Below are 12,883 nucleotides of genomic sequence, written 5' to 3'. Positions count from 1 at the left end.
AAAGTTCCTGGTTCCCAGGCTAAAAACTCCCCCTTTAGATCACCTCCTCATTTACATCATATTCCAAATCTAGCTTCAAATGGATGAATTATGTTATGCATATAATGTGTATATAAAATGTCATATCATAGAGAAGTTAAAGAATAAAAAAATACTTTTGCTTACATAAATTTAAAAAGTTGTTGAACAGAAAAACCAATACATTTAAAATTAGAAGGGAAACTTTAATTAGAAAAAATTTTTCAATGTTTCTCTGCTAAAACTCTCCTTTCTAAGACATATGTGGGACTGGTTCAAATTATGAGAATAAAAGCTATTCCAGACCATTTGATGAATAATTAATGTCTATGAACAAATAATTTTTAAAAGAAGTAATATGAATTCTCAAAAGTAACGTGAAGAAATGTTCTAATCAGAAATAATTAGAAAAATGCAAATTAAGTAAAGCTGAGTTTACCTCTCACATGAATCAATTTGTCAAAGATGAAGGGGAAAACAAGGAAAATAACAAATTTGGAGGATGAGGGAATAAGGGAAAATATGTCCCCAAATTATTAAACTTTGTATACCCAACCATGCCACTCATTGCAAGGCCTATATCTCAGAGATCAAAGAAAAAGAAAAGGACCCATATAAAAATATGCATTGAAGCTTATTTTGAAGTTGCAACATTATCCAACAATATAATGGAGTATTATTGTGCTGTAAGAAATGATGAAAATCATGGCTTCAGAGAAACTTGGTAATACTTGCATGAACTGAGGTAGAGGGAAGTGAACAGAACCAAGAGATCAGTTCAAATAAGAGCAGCAATATTAAAAATAAAAACAAAATAATTGAGAATTCTGACTAGTGCAGTGACCAACCATGATTTCTTATGACTTGTGCTATCCTTACTCTTGACAGAGAGGTAATGGGAAATAAAAGATGAAGAGCTAGGAATATATTTTTGACCCTGGTCAATATGAACATTTGCTTTGCTTGGCAGTGCATATTTGTTACAAAAGGTTCTTTTTTCTCATTTTATTGTTTTGGGAGTGGGGAGAGGTTTTGAGAAGGAACTGATGTAAACTAATATACAATAAAGTAAATAAAACCAGAAAAGCAACATAAATAGTTGCTGTTGTTGATAATGTAAATGAAACAACAACAATAAGAAGAAATTTGGTCCCAGAGAAGAAATGAGGGAATGCATTTTCTTTCTTTGAAGAGGTCGGATATTGTGGATATAGAACATGTGTCTTAAAAATTCATTCCAATTTTGATATCCTGTCATGTCAGAATGATTGTAGTTTTCCTTATTAGTCTTTTCTCTTTCTTTTTTTATTTTTTCTTTCAAATACTGGTTGCCTTGGTAGGGTAAAGAGAAAGCTTATATTCAGAAATTAAGGTGACATTAAAAAGCAAAGGATTCAATATGTATTTTTAATCCTCCAAAGATTTTTCCCTATGAGCTTAACTTTTACAGGTACAAATATTTAGCTGAGTTCCTATTGAAATAATTTATTTCATTTTGTTCCAGTAATAGGCTATTCTGTTTTTTGAAGAAATTATAATAAAGGACCTCACCACACACTGTGATATGTGAAACTTGGTAATGGCAACAAGCTACTCAAGGTCAGTGTTAATTATGTATCTTTGACCTACCTAGCAGATGTTTAACAAGTGTGCATATGATTCTTAACTATGGTCAAGTAGTTCTCTGTGGGATTCAACAAAGGTACAGCTGGGACATATGTTGAAGTTTTCTGAGAGGTTGTTCTCAAAATCATAATATATTTTGAGATATGATTAAGTCTTTAGTAATTTGAAGTAATTAGTGGGATAACAGAAAATGAATGAGAAATACATTTTAGACCTGACTCTGCCTCATACTAGTTGTTTGTCCTTGACTAAGTTACATCCCTTCTCTAGGCTTCAGTTTCCTCATTTGACATTATTAGCATTGAACCAAATGGTCTTTAAGAACCTTTCCTACTCTGACATCTGATTTTAAATTAATGTGCAGTTATTAGGGCAAAATGTAACATGAGCTACTGTGCTTTCTAAGAATCTCTTTGCCTTGTGCAAGAAGACATGGTTAGGCTTCTAGTTACTTTTCTCTCTATGATAAAGCATAATCAAAAGCTAGTTAGGTGTCACTGTAAAGCAGCAGCTTCCCAGCCACAAAATAATGCAGACCATCATAAATTACCCGTGGTGAAATTATTCTCCTTAAGCAAATGAAAAGACTGTATCATAGTGTCTTCTATTGGAGGGAGGGGGGAGGAAAGGGAGGAAGGGAGAAAAAAATGGTAAAATTCAAAACCTTGCAAAAAATGATTGGTAGAAACTACCATTGCAAGTAATTGGACAATAAATAAAATATTTATATAATTTAAAAGTAAAAGAAAAAATAGAAATTTATTCTCCTAGAGAAATATGTGAATATTCCAGGAAGGGAACCATCAGGAAGCATTATATAAAGTAAACTTCATACAATGATGTTTTGGCTGCACTGAAGATTATGATACACAGTTAACTGACAGCTGGCATGTCACTTGTCATATTCATGGTACTAATATTAGCTAATTACCATTCTCTTAGGTACTCCATGAGTATCTCCAATATGTGAATTTTATCAGGGAATGTGAAATGACTATGAGGTTTCTGGATTCCCCTGTTTTTGTCTTATGTCTTTCCTTTGGTTTTATTTGTATTTACTCCTCTCTCTCTCTCTCTCTCTCTCTCTCTCTCTCTCTCTCTCTCTCTCTCTCTCTCTCTCTTTCTCCTGTTTGTGTGTGTGTGTGTGTGTGTGTGTGTGTACCGAATCTCTCCCCCAAAGAATATAAGCTTAGACTCTATTCTGTCTTTTTGTCAAGCAGAATGTATTGTCCATAGCTTGTATTATAAAGCATTATGAAAACTCAAGTAATTATTTAATTTAGTTGACTTGAAATGCCAGTAGCAAAAGGAATTTATATAGAGAGTTTGTTTTGTTTTGTTCTGAAGTTCTCAGCACTTAGTTTGAGGTAGGGATTGGGGTGGGGGGTGAATGTAGGAATCCAGCCATATGTGACTTATTTCTATGAAAACTTGATTCCCCTAAATAATGAGAAGCCAAAGCCTTGTAAGCAGCAAACTTAAAGGGGTGATACACTCCTAGACTCACTCTCTTACTTCTAGCTTCAGTGCATGAGGATGATTCTTTGAGGTGTCTGCAGGATCAAGAAATGTATCACCCATTCAGTTTGCAAATTGTGAATATGTCCTGACCAAGTAAGCCAATATATGGGATAAACCTGCCTCATTTTTATGTCTTTTTCCCCCTTTGATACAAAGTCTTATGAGACTCAAGGGGGCTGAAGGCCTGCTTTCATATCAGCAATATCTCCCATCAGTAGTAGAATCAACTTGAGTAGCAGTTGCTGATGATAGGGAAAATTTCTTTTATCAGGCCTTTTAATGCCACTAGGAGAGAGAGTTTCTTAAGTAGTGGCGGAAGGAGATGGTGCAAATAGAAGAGTAAGAATCCAAACAAAAATCACTAGAAAGATAATTGTGGGTGACATTTTTTCAAACTATGCTTAGTAGAGGTAAAAGTGGCTATTTAAAAGCCTTACAAAAATCATTTCCTGTTCCAACAGTTTTAAATGCTGACCTCTCAAAATATATGTTAATAGTTCTAAGTTACTGAATTCTCTTCTAATCATTCTTTGTGACATTCATCTTATGATTCTTTTGTTCTTACCATTCTCTTTTTTGTGGGAATAAAGGATTTGCTCTATATTTAATTCATTTTTGAACACTATGTATTAAAAAAAACTTCACCCCTTTTGGGAAAAAATTTAATTTTCCTTTTTTTCTCTTTGCATGGAATAGATGTCAGAGATTGAAAGTCATGCCAGGTAAAGGTGAAAGAAGATCATGAGAAGCACAGTTTTGAGACTTAGAATCATTAATAAAAGACAGTTAGTCTTAATGTGCTACCTTTTTCTAATGGCAAATGAGTGGATATATTAGAAGAAATAAATCACTTCCATTTTGAAATTTTTTGAATAAATGAAATAAGACATAAAAAGTTTCACTTAAATGAAAAGGCATCCCATACATTCTCCTTAGAGAAATGAATAAAGGAATTTGTTTTATTGAGTACACAAAGACAATATCAAGCATAATTTCCGGAAACATTTGGTTATCCTGTCTTGCAGTGTTCAAAATGAAAGTAAAGAGATCACCATGGTTCTAAGAGACAATGCCACATGGGTTGAAGAGTTGAAATATTTGCAAAATTCTATGAAAACTTTCACAAAATCATCAGAACCAAGTCAGGTCAATATTTGTCATAGCATTTGGTGACTTCAATGGGAAGATGGCACAAGGGAAGATGATGTCCAAGACAATCTTAAACTTGAAAATATGATTGGTGATGAAGAAATGAAAAAGGTCAAAACCAAGACTACGTGTAGCCTCAAAACTGTATACTAAGGATTCTTTCTTCAACACTTTAGGAGAAACTGAATGTAGGATTATAAAAGCAAAAATGTTGATATATGGCATAGGGATCACTTTAGAATTAATTGATTGAGTATAGTCAATATTTAGCTAAAACAAAGATTCAAAAAATGAAGAAATTAGAAATCATAACAAAAACTACAGTCCCATGCTTGCCAAACATGTTTATTCATTTCTTAAGGAATACCCTGTAAAAATTTTAATCAATAGAGAGATTTCCTATTGACAGAAAGATTACAAAGATTTTCCTGTTAGTTGAGGAATTGTACTCGACCCTTAAAACACTACAGAGACTTTTTTGATCAATCACATAAAAGCAATAGACCTAGAAATTCACTTAGGAAAATTAAAATGGATGAAGAATGTGCATATTATTACAAACCATTTACAAGGATAACCCAGTAGGTTGGTCCAATACCACTGATATCTCAGACAGGCACTACAGATAATTCAATGTGATGTACTGAGAATTGAAGAGAAAGAGGATACCAGACATTTGAGAAACTACTGTATATAGTACTTTAAATGATCCCAAACTGCTTGCTAATATTCTAGGAGAGAGACATGATTTTGTAATGGATAGAGTGATGAGTCTGGAGATGGGAAGATGTAGGTTCAAATGTCTCTCCTGATGTTTACTAGTGGTATGATCATGGGAAAGTCGATAACTTATAGACAGATTGTGATTTGAATCACTTGGGGGAGTTTCTACCTAAGGAGTAATCATAGAAATGAAATAATAGATCCTGGACATATTCACTTATTCTCCTGGAGATATTTCAAATTATGATACACTGAGCTATGGCACACTAGTAACCTATACTGGTTAAGGATATATCTACACTGATTATCATGATAGATCTACTTGAGTATCCTAGCACACAATATAGGTTGTTTATGAGAAGATAGCATAGTAGAAAGAATGTTTCAAAGTATGACCTGTGTTTGTATCCTCACTTTGTTAATTACTGCTTGTATGGTCTTGGGTTGAGTCAAATCAATAATGGATTCAAGGACCTAACTGTCCTAAGTGCCATGAATACAAAGCAATAATAGCAAAAAAAGCAAAAATAACTCCTATGGGCAACATGTAAACAACTACGAAGAAACAAAATACATTTATCCCTTCCACATTGCAACTTTCCTCCATCACATTTGTTTTTTTAAAATGGGAATATTTGGGAAGTTTTGTGGAAGTTGAAGATAGACAATGCATGAAGGCTAAGAGATGATTCAGAAAAAGTCCAGTAATTCAAAAATGAATAAAATATATATTAGCATATAATAATATTTTTTCTTTTAATATTATAATAATGCAGACTTCTCTGGTATGAAGGGACATGGATTTTCCATATTGTAAGGAGAAGGGCACTGCACCCCTAAATCTCACAGTATGGTAAGGATAACTGTATTAGATAAATTAGATATAATGTCAGAAGGATGGTAATATCTTTAAGGAAGACTAGGAAAGGCTTATTGCAGAAAATAGGCAAAGTCAGGAGGCAGAGAATTCTAGGAAAAGGAGACTATCAATAAAAACACACCAAGTCAGGTAAGTGTCTTATTTAAGAAACAGTGAAAAAAGTCAGTGTTACTGTATCATAGAGCACATAAAAGAGAATCAAGTTTAAGACAATTAGAAAGATAGGAAGGATCTAAGTTATGAAGGATTAACCAAGATTTTATATTTGAGCCTACTAAAAGGGAGTTACAGAAACTGACTAAATTGGGCACAGGAGTGCTCTTTAAGTCCTTCACTTTGATAGTTGAGTGGAAGATACATTGAAATGAGAAGACGTAAGATAGGGAGACCAACAGCAAAGTTGGGCCTCAGTTGCCTCACCTGTAAAATGATTGGCTCTAATTCTATGATCCTACAAACTCTTGAAGGAGAGAAAAGATTTATGAAACAATATCATGTGCTGATTACTTTTTTTATACCTTCAACACCCTGCATCGTATCTGGCACATAATAGGCACTCAGTATATGTTTGGTGAATGTTACTGAAATGATGAATATGAGATCACTTATTTTTCTTTCACATAGCACCATTCTTCATACAACTTGGGTAACAATGGGATTATAAGGTTTCTAATTCTCTATAATTCACTTAATCCTCCTACACTTACACACAGAAGCAAAATGTTCAATAGACTGTGCACATAGATAATTATGCAGTATTGATTTTCTCTGATATTATGCTACAAGATGTTTTCATTTATAGCAACACTGAGAAGGAAAATGGTTCTGTAAGCCTTATTTAAAGATGTCACAATCTGAAATAATCTTCATTTATTTAGCAAAGTCCTTTCCTTAAAAATATTGTGTAATAAAATTTATTATTCTGAAGTCAAGGAGGAACATGCAGTATGTACTGTATTTCCCCATGTGTAAGACACACCTTAATTTGGGGGTCCAAAATTTGAAAAAAAAGTATTGCATAAAGTTATTGAACTCAAATTTTATTCATTATGAAATTCAAGGACCTTACACTCATAGCTTTCAGGCATCTTTTGGGAAAGTTTGGGGCATGGATGCATACTTAGTCCATTCTGTTTCATATACCTGAAGTCCTAATTGTGTCCTTGAAATTAGTGACTTCTTTTTCTTTAGCAGTTCTTCTTGCCTCATGCTGAACCATATTTGTGGACAAAAGAATTTAATTGTCCTTTGCTCTTCAATCCATCTCTTTCATTCCCTCTCTAAATCAGGCCATTTGGCTGACTTATCACTCATGACCTTTTTGGCCATGGTTTTTTCAGTAGGGTTTCTTCTTTCCCGAGTCAGTCTCAGATTGTTTTCTCATTTGGAGGAAAAAAGTGATGTTCATTACCACAATTTCTATTCACTTTTGCAAATGAATCACTTTGAACTTGAAGTCAGCACTGTACAAAAATTTTTTCTGAGCCATTTATGGGCAGACGGTGGCAAAATGTAATCTATGTAATATATTGGTTAACAAATGCAAAATGATGAGTGCAAAGACAAACAAGAAAAAACAGGAAATGCAAGTAAAAAATATATATAATCACAGTATAAGATGTTCCCAGTTTTTAGACCCCAAATTTTTTGAAAAAGGATGTCTTAAACATGGGGAAATAAGGTATATAAAGGGAGACTAACTCTTCAAGATACCTTGAGGTATTGGTTATTACTAAAATGGTAATAAAAAAGTTAAAGGCTAAAAAAAGTAAGTCTTCAAATAATACTAACAATAACAATTATAATTTAAATTATGAAGAGAAATAAAATTTGTGTAGCTTTTGACATAGATCTTTTCATAATCCTACAAAGTAATCTAAGAGCCACTGTAATAATTAAATCAAACTCATTGATGAAACTGAGATAAATTATTTTGCCTATAATTGATCAGATAGTAAATATCAGAGGTAGGATATGTTCTTTCTGATCCTGCTACATCATGTTGCCTTAACAATGTATAAAGTTTTTCAATGTATTCACTTTTTCTCAGGGAGAACTTTTTATATTTTTAATTAATTCCATAAAATTCACTTATAAGCCAATGTTTAAAAACTAAAGATAAAATCAGACTGAGAGGAAGCTGGTGGCACAGTGGGTAGAGAGTTTGACCTGGAGTCAGGAAGAGTGAAATTCAAACCTAAATTCAGAAATTAGAAGTTGGGTGACCTAGAGCAAGTAATTTAACCCCTGCCTCATTTTTCTCAACTATAGAAAATAATATTTTTAAAGGACCTGGTACATAGTAGGTGCTATATAAATCCTAGCAATTATTGTTATTTTTATAAAATTATATTTTATTAATATAAAGTATATTCTAATTTTTCCCAATGCCAATTCAATTTGTTCAATTATTTTTATGTATCTGAAATACGTCTTTGGTAATGGGGATTTATAGGAAAGAAAACTATTTTACTCTAGTTCAATTCTGATATGGTGAACCATTTTGAATTGCAATTTCAAACTTTTGTGCTTATATTAAAATGTAATTTGGCATTAAATATTATACATTAAAGTTGTTTTATATAATGTTTAAAAATCTTATAATTCAGCTGAATGTTTAGCAAGAATGATTATGCTGCTTGATTCTTGTCCTTTTGTTATCAAAAAGGACCAAAATAACATTGCTATATTAGTTAGAAACAAGTTGCAGTGTTTGACTATGGCTGCTCAGCCAATATGAGCTCAAAATGTTTACCACAGATTGGGTACAAATAGTCCTTGTGAACACTAGGGATGTATTCTCTAATCTTGTGCATCTCACATTTTCTTTGAGTTGCTTCCATTCTGCCTTGCTAATAGAACACAGCATCCTCTCTGATGAGGGCACACCCTGCTGAATGGCCCTGTGCCATTGTTTCCCAAGCTGCACAATTAATTCCAAAGTTCTTAAGTGAGACCTTGAAAATGTCCTTGAATCACTTTTTCTCACCCCACTACAAGTACTTGCCCTGTATGAGTTCTCCATAAAATAGTCTTTTTTGGCAAGTGTACATTTGGCATTTGAACAATATGGTAACCTCATCAGAATTGCACTCTTTGTAGTGATGTTTGAATGCTTGGCAGTTTAACTTGAGAAAGGACCTCAATGTCTGGTATGCCAGATAATCTTTAGAATCTTCCTAAGACCATTTAAATGGAAGGAATTCAGTTTCTTGGCATGGTGTTGGTAGATTGTATAGATTTTATAGGCATTCAACAATAAGGTCAACATAATGACTTCATAGACGCTCAATTTGATAGTCAGTCTAATACTCCTCTCAAACATTTTCTTTCAGAGCCTACCAAACACTGAACTAGCTCTGGCAATGTGTGTGCCAGTCTCATTATCAATGTGTACATCTCTGGAAAGTGTACTAACAAGGTAATTAAATTAATTACAATATTCAAAATGTTTACATTTGTTGTAACCAGTGTTTCCACATATGGATAGTATGTTTTTTTGTTGTTAATTGTTAGGCCAAAATTAGCATAAGCAGCACAGAACTGATCCATACAAGCATCTCAGCCTCAGTTATTTGCAAACAGAAGATCATGCACCAACCATCCCCCCACTTTAGTCTTGGCTTATAGATTTTTAAAGTTGAAGAATTTACCATCAGTGAGACAACTGATTTTGATAGCATGTTTGTTCTCATTGAAATCATCTGATAACATGACTGAAAGTATCAGGCTAAATAGCATGGTAGCAAGGACACAGCCTTGCTTCCCTCCACTGGTGACTGGGAAACCACAAGGACACAAATTAATGTACAATACTGATGAATTTTTCTGGGCAACAAATTATGACATAATTTTCCATAAGCCCTCATGACAGATAGTATAAAAGGCCAAAAGTCAGATCTAGAAATGTCATATACAGACCTCTATTCTGCTCCTAGCCTATTTTCTAGAGTTGTTGGGTAGCAAACACCATATTGAATGTTTCTCAACCCTTTCTGAAGACACATTGGTTCATAGATGGGTGAAGGATCAGCCTATTGAAACTGAAACTTACCAGCAATGACTAAAAGAGATTGCCTGTGATTGTCATAGGATAATTTATTCTAAAAACTCCCCTTAAAGATGATCAATGGAAACATCCTTGAATTCCTGGGGAGATAATTTCCTCATGTCATATATCCAAATCTCAGCTGCAATAAAATCAACACCCAGGTGTTTTGCCACATTAAAGGAAACTAATGACATTCAAAATTTTTTATTCAGTTGGAGCATCAGCAAGAGTTGGATTGACTTCATTTTCAGTAAACTGGTCACTGACTTTAACATTGATTGATGATGGTCTGTTAAGAACACTATGGAAGTGTTCAGTCACTCTGACTAGAATCATGTCCTTATCACTAATTAATGAGACTCAATCAATTGCCTATAATCAGATTCACCCAATATAAAAATTTTTGTTTGCAAAGAAATGAATATTTCTAAATTGGAGAGGCAACAAAAAAGAACACTGGTCTATGAATTCTAATTCTGATTCTTACTAATTACTTGGTTGACCTTAGGCAAGTTATTTAATTTTTTATCCTTTGGTTTCAGGTCCCTTCAAATTTTTAACTTCTACAATACTATAAAAGTACTTTTGGAAACCACATTAATAACTAGGTCATCAAAGCATGATAAATTATCACTGCAACTCTTCATTGAATAAATCTCCTGGAAGAAATATTCATTTAAATCATAATAATAGTTATAATAATACCCTGGCTATGGAAAGGATTGTAGAAAAACTCAATTTACCTGATTAGGGGGATATCAAGTAAGAGATAGCAGACTTGTTCATTATGGTTGTCTTTTGAAGACTTAGCCCAGGGAGTCCAGGAGACTGACCTGTCTGACAGAGATGATGCTCTCTATAAGGCAGAGACAGAGAATCTTTAGCATGAGGGCTGTATTGATCTGGCATTGCCAAGACAATTGCAGGTAGTAGAGGGGGTTGAGATTTTTTTAGGGGTGAATTAACTAAGTGTTTGACTAAATATAGCCCAGGGATGATATTATAAATATCCAAATGACTGTTGGCAGAAAAAGGGTTCCCCAACCCGATTATAAGGAGTAAACTGAGTCACGTGTCTAGCAGGACCAAATCCATCAACAACACTGACATATATGACACTCAGTGGACTTCTCTCCAGATAAAAGATGGTTCTCAAGTTTTGTGTAGCCTTGGACACATTTATGACCTTTCTATCACATTACTTTGTTTGCTTTACTTCTTCCGATAATAGGCTCTGCATCAATTTATGGAAGAACTTACCTAAGATTTTGAGGGAAAATACTTTAAAACTATGACTTGTCATGACATTTGAATAAATATCTTTCCAAAAAGCTAAGAACTGATGGTTCTTGGGATGTACACCAATGGGGACTTGTGAGCTTAAAGTAGTAGGTATTTTATTTCTCTCTCCTTTCATCTCCCCCCCCCCCCCAATCATAGGGTCATCCCTAGATCTTGAGTTAAAATTTCCCATTTGGGGACCCAATCTGACAAAGCAAGTAAAACTTGGGGGAGGGAATACAGAATGGGTGCTAAAGTACTCTCGTAGCAGTAAAGAGATCTTTAATTTATTTCTAGGGAGCTTCTGGTTGTTTATTCTATAAGATGAAAGGAGAAATTACTTTTTAATATTTTGAAACTTCCATAATGCGGATAACATGCATTTTATGTCTATATTCATTCTTAGGCACAAAGATAGCAGACCACTGGAAAAGTCTAATGCACCACTTCTGGGATGTGTGTGTATGTGTGTGTGTGTGTGTGTGTGTGTGTGTGTGTGTTTGTGTGTGTTTGTGTGTGTGTGTGTTTAACACAATTTCTCATCTAAATTCTGACACTTAATAAAATCATCATTGAGTTGATATTGCTTTTAAATTTTCTTTTTTCCTCTTTCATGAATTTTTATTAGCATTAATATAAAAGAAAAAGGACACTGAGAAAATATATAGCACAACTAGATTTTGTTCTTGTACAATTTTTAACTGTAGTTGGAATATGCTATACTAGATTACTTATAATTTCTTTGTTATAATAGTCCATTTCTCATCTTTATGTGTCCTTCATGCTTTGAATCTCCTTAATCCCAACCTTTTAATTTCTTTAGTTTTCTTTAAGATAGTTTAGATCCCACCTACAGTAAGGGACAATTCCATATCTTCTTATCTATAAGAGCCTTCATCCCCATGTTATCTGTCTATATTCTGAATATTTCTTTTATGCATCTATTTATATATTTCTGTCATTAGAATGTGAGCCTCTTGAGAACTGAGACAGTCTTTGTCTTTTTTTTTCCTAACCCATAGTACAGTATCTACTACCTAGAAATATTTAACAAATATTTGGCTAATAGTTGGCAAATAGTTGACTAATCCTCAAAAATAATTTGAAAACTACTATTTAAAGATATGTCAGTAATGACCTGAATGGATTATTTTCTTCTGAGTAGAACATAAACATAACAGTCTGGACTGAAATGGTTCTCCTGTTTATCAGTTCCCTAGGTATGCTTAATTTGGTATAATTTTATTTGAGATTTAAACATTGATATTAAATTCATATCTAGCAGAAAATAATTTATGCAGAGGACATATGAAGTAGTACAGTTGATACAGCACCAGGACTAGAGTCAGGAAGACCTGAGAACAAATCTGGCCTTGGACATTTACTAACTGTGTGACCCTGGGCAAGTGACTTAATCTTGCTTACTTTAGTTTCCTCATCTGTAAAATGAGCTGAAGAAGGAAATGGCAAATCACCAGTATTTTTGCCAAGAAAACCCTAAATAGGATCACAAAGAGTCAACCATAAATGAAAATAACTGAGTAACATGAAGAGGACATACGATTGGTAGCAAGTAGACTGAAAGATAGTCTTAGATGGGGAGTTCCCCCTAGAAACAAGGGCAGATAGTAAGC

General features: G+C 33.6%; 1 protein-coding gene and 1 long non-coding RNA gene across 2 annotated transcripts in view; one reads left to right on the top strand and one right to left on the bottom strand.

The window, feature by feature from the left end:
- LINGO2 (leucine rich repeat and Ig domain containing 2) overlaps positions 1-12,883 on the bottom strand; it is a 380,445-nt gene that overhangs the window by 40,465 nt on the left and 327,097 nt on the right. The gene's annotated exons all lie outside the window — the stretch shown is intronic.
- LOC141500511 (uncharacterized) overlaps positions 1-12,883 on the top strand; it is a 53,458-nt gene that overhangs the window by 40,324 nt on the left and 251 nt on the right. Inside the window, exons 2-3 of the long non-coding RNA XR_012471947.1 lie at positions 1,523-1,617; positions 9,253-9,338. This is a non-coding gene — a long non-coding RNA (uncharacterized LOC141500511). The remainder of the gene's footprint in view (positions 1-1,522; positions 1,618-9,252; positions 9,339-12,883) is intronic.

This window comes from Macrotis lagotis, chromosome X (assembly GCF_037893015.1).
Source record: "Macrotis lagotis isolate mMagLag1 chromosome X, bilby.v1.9.chrom.fasta, whole genome shotgun sequence".
Lineage (NCBI taxonomy): Eukaryota > Metazoa > Chordata > Mammalia > Peramelemorphia > Peramelidae > Macrotis > Macrotis lagotis.
This window is presented reverse-complemented; position numbering and strand designations above follow the sequence as displayed.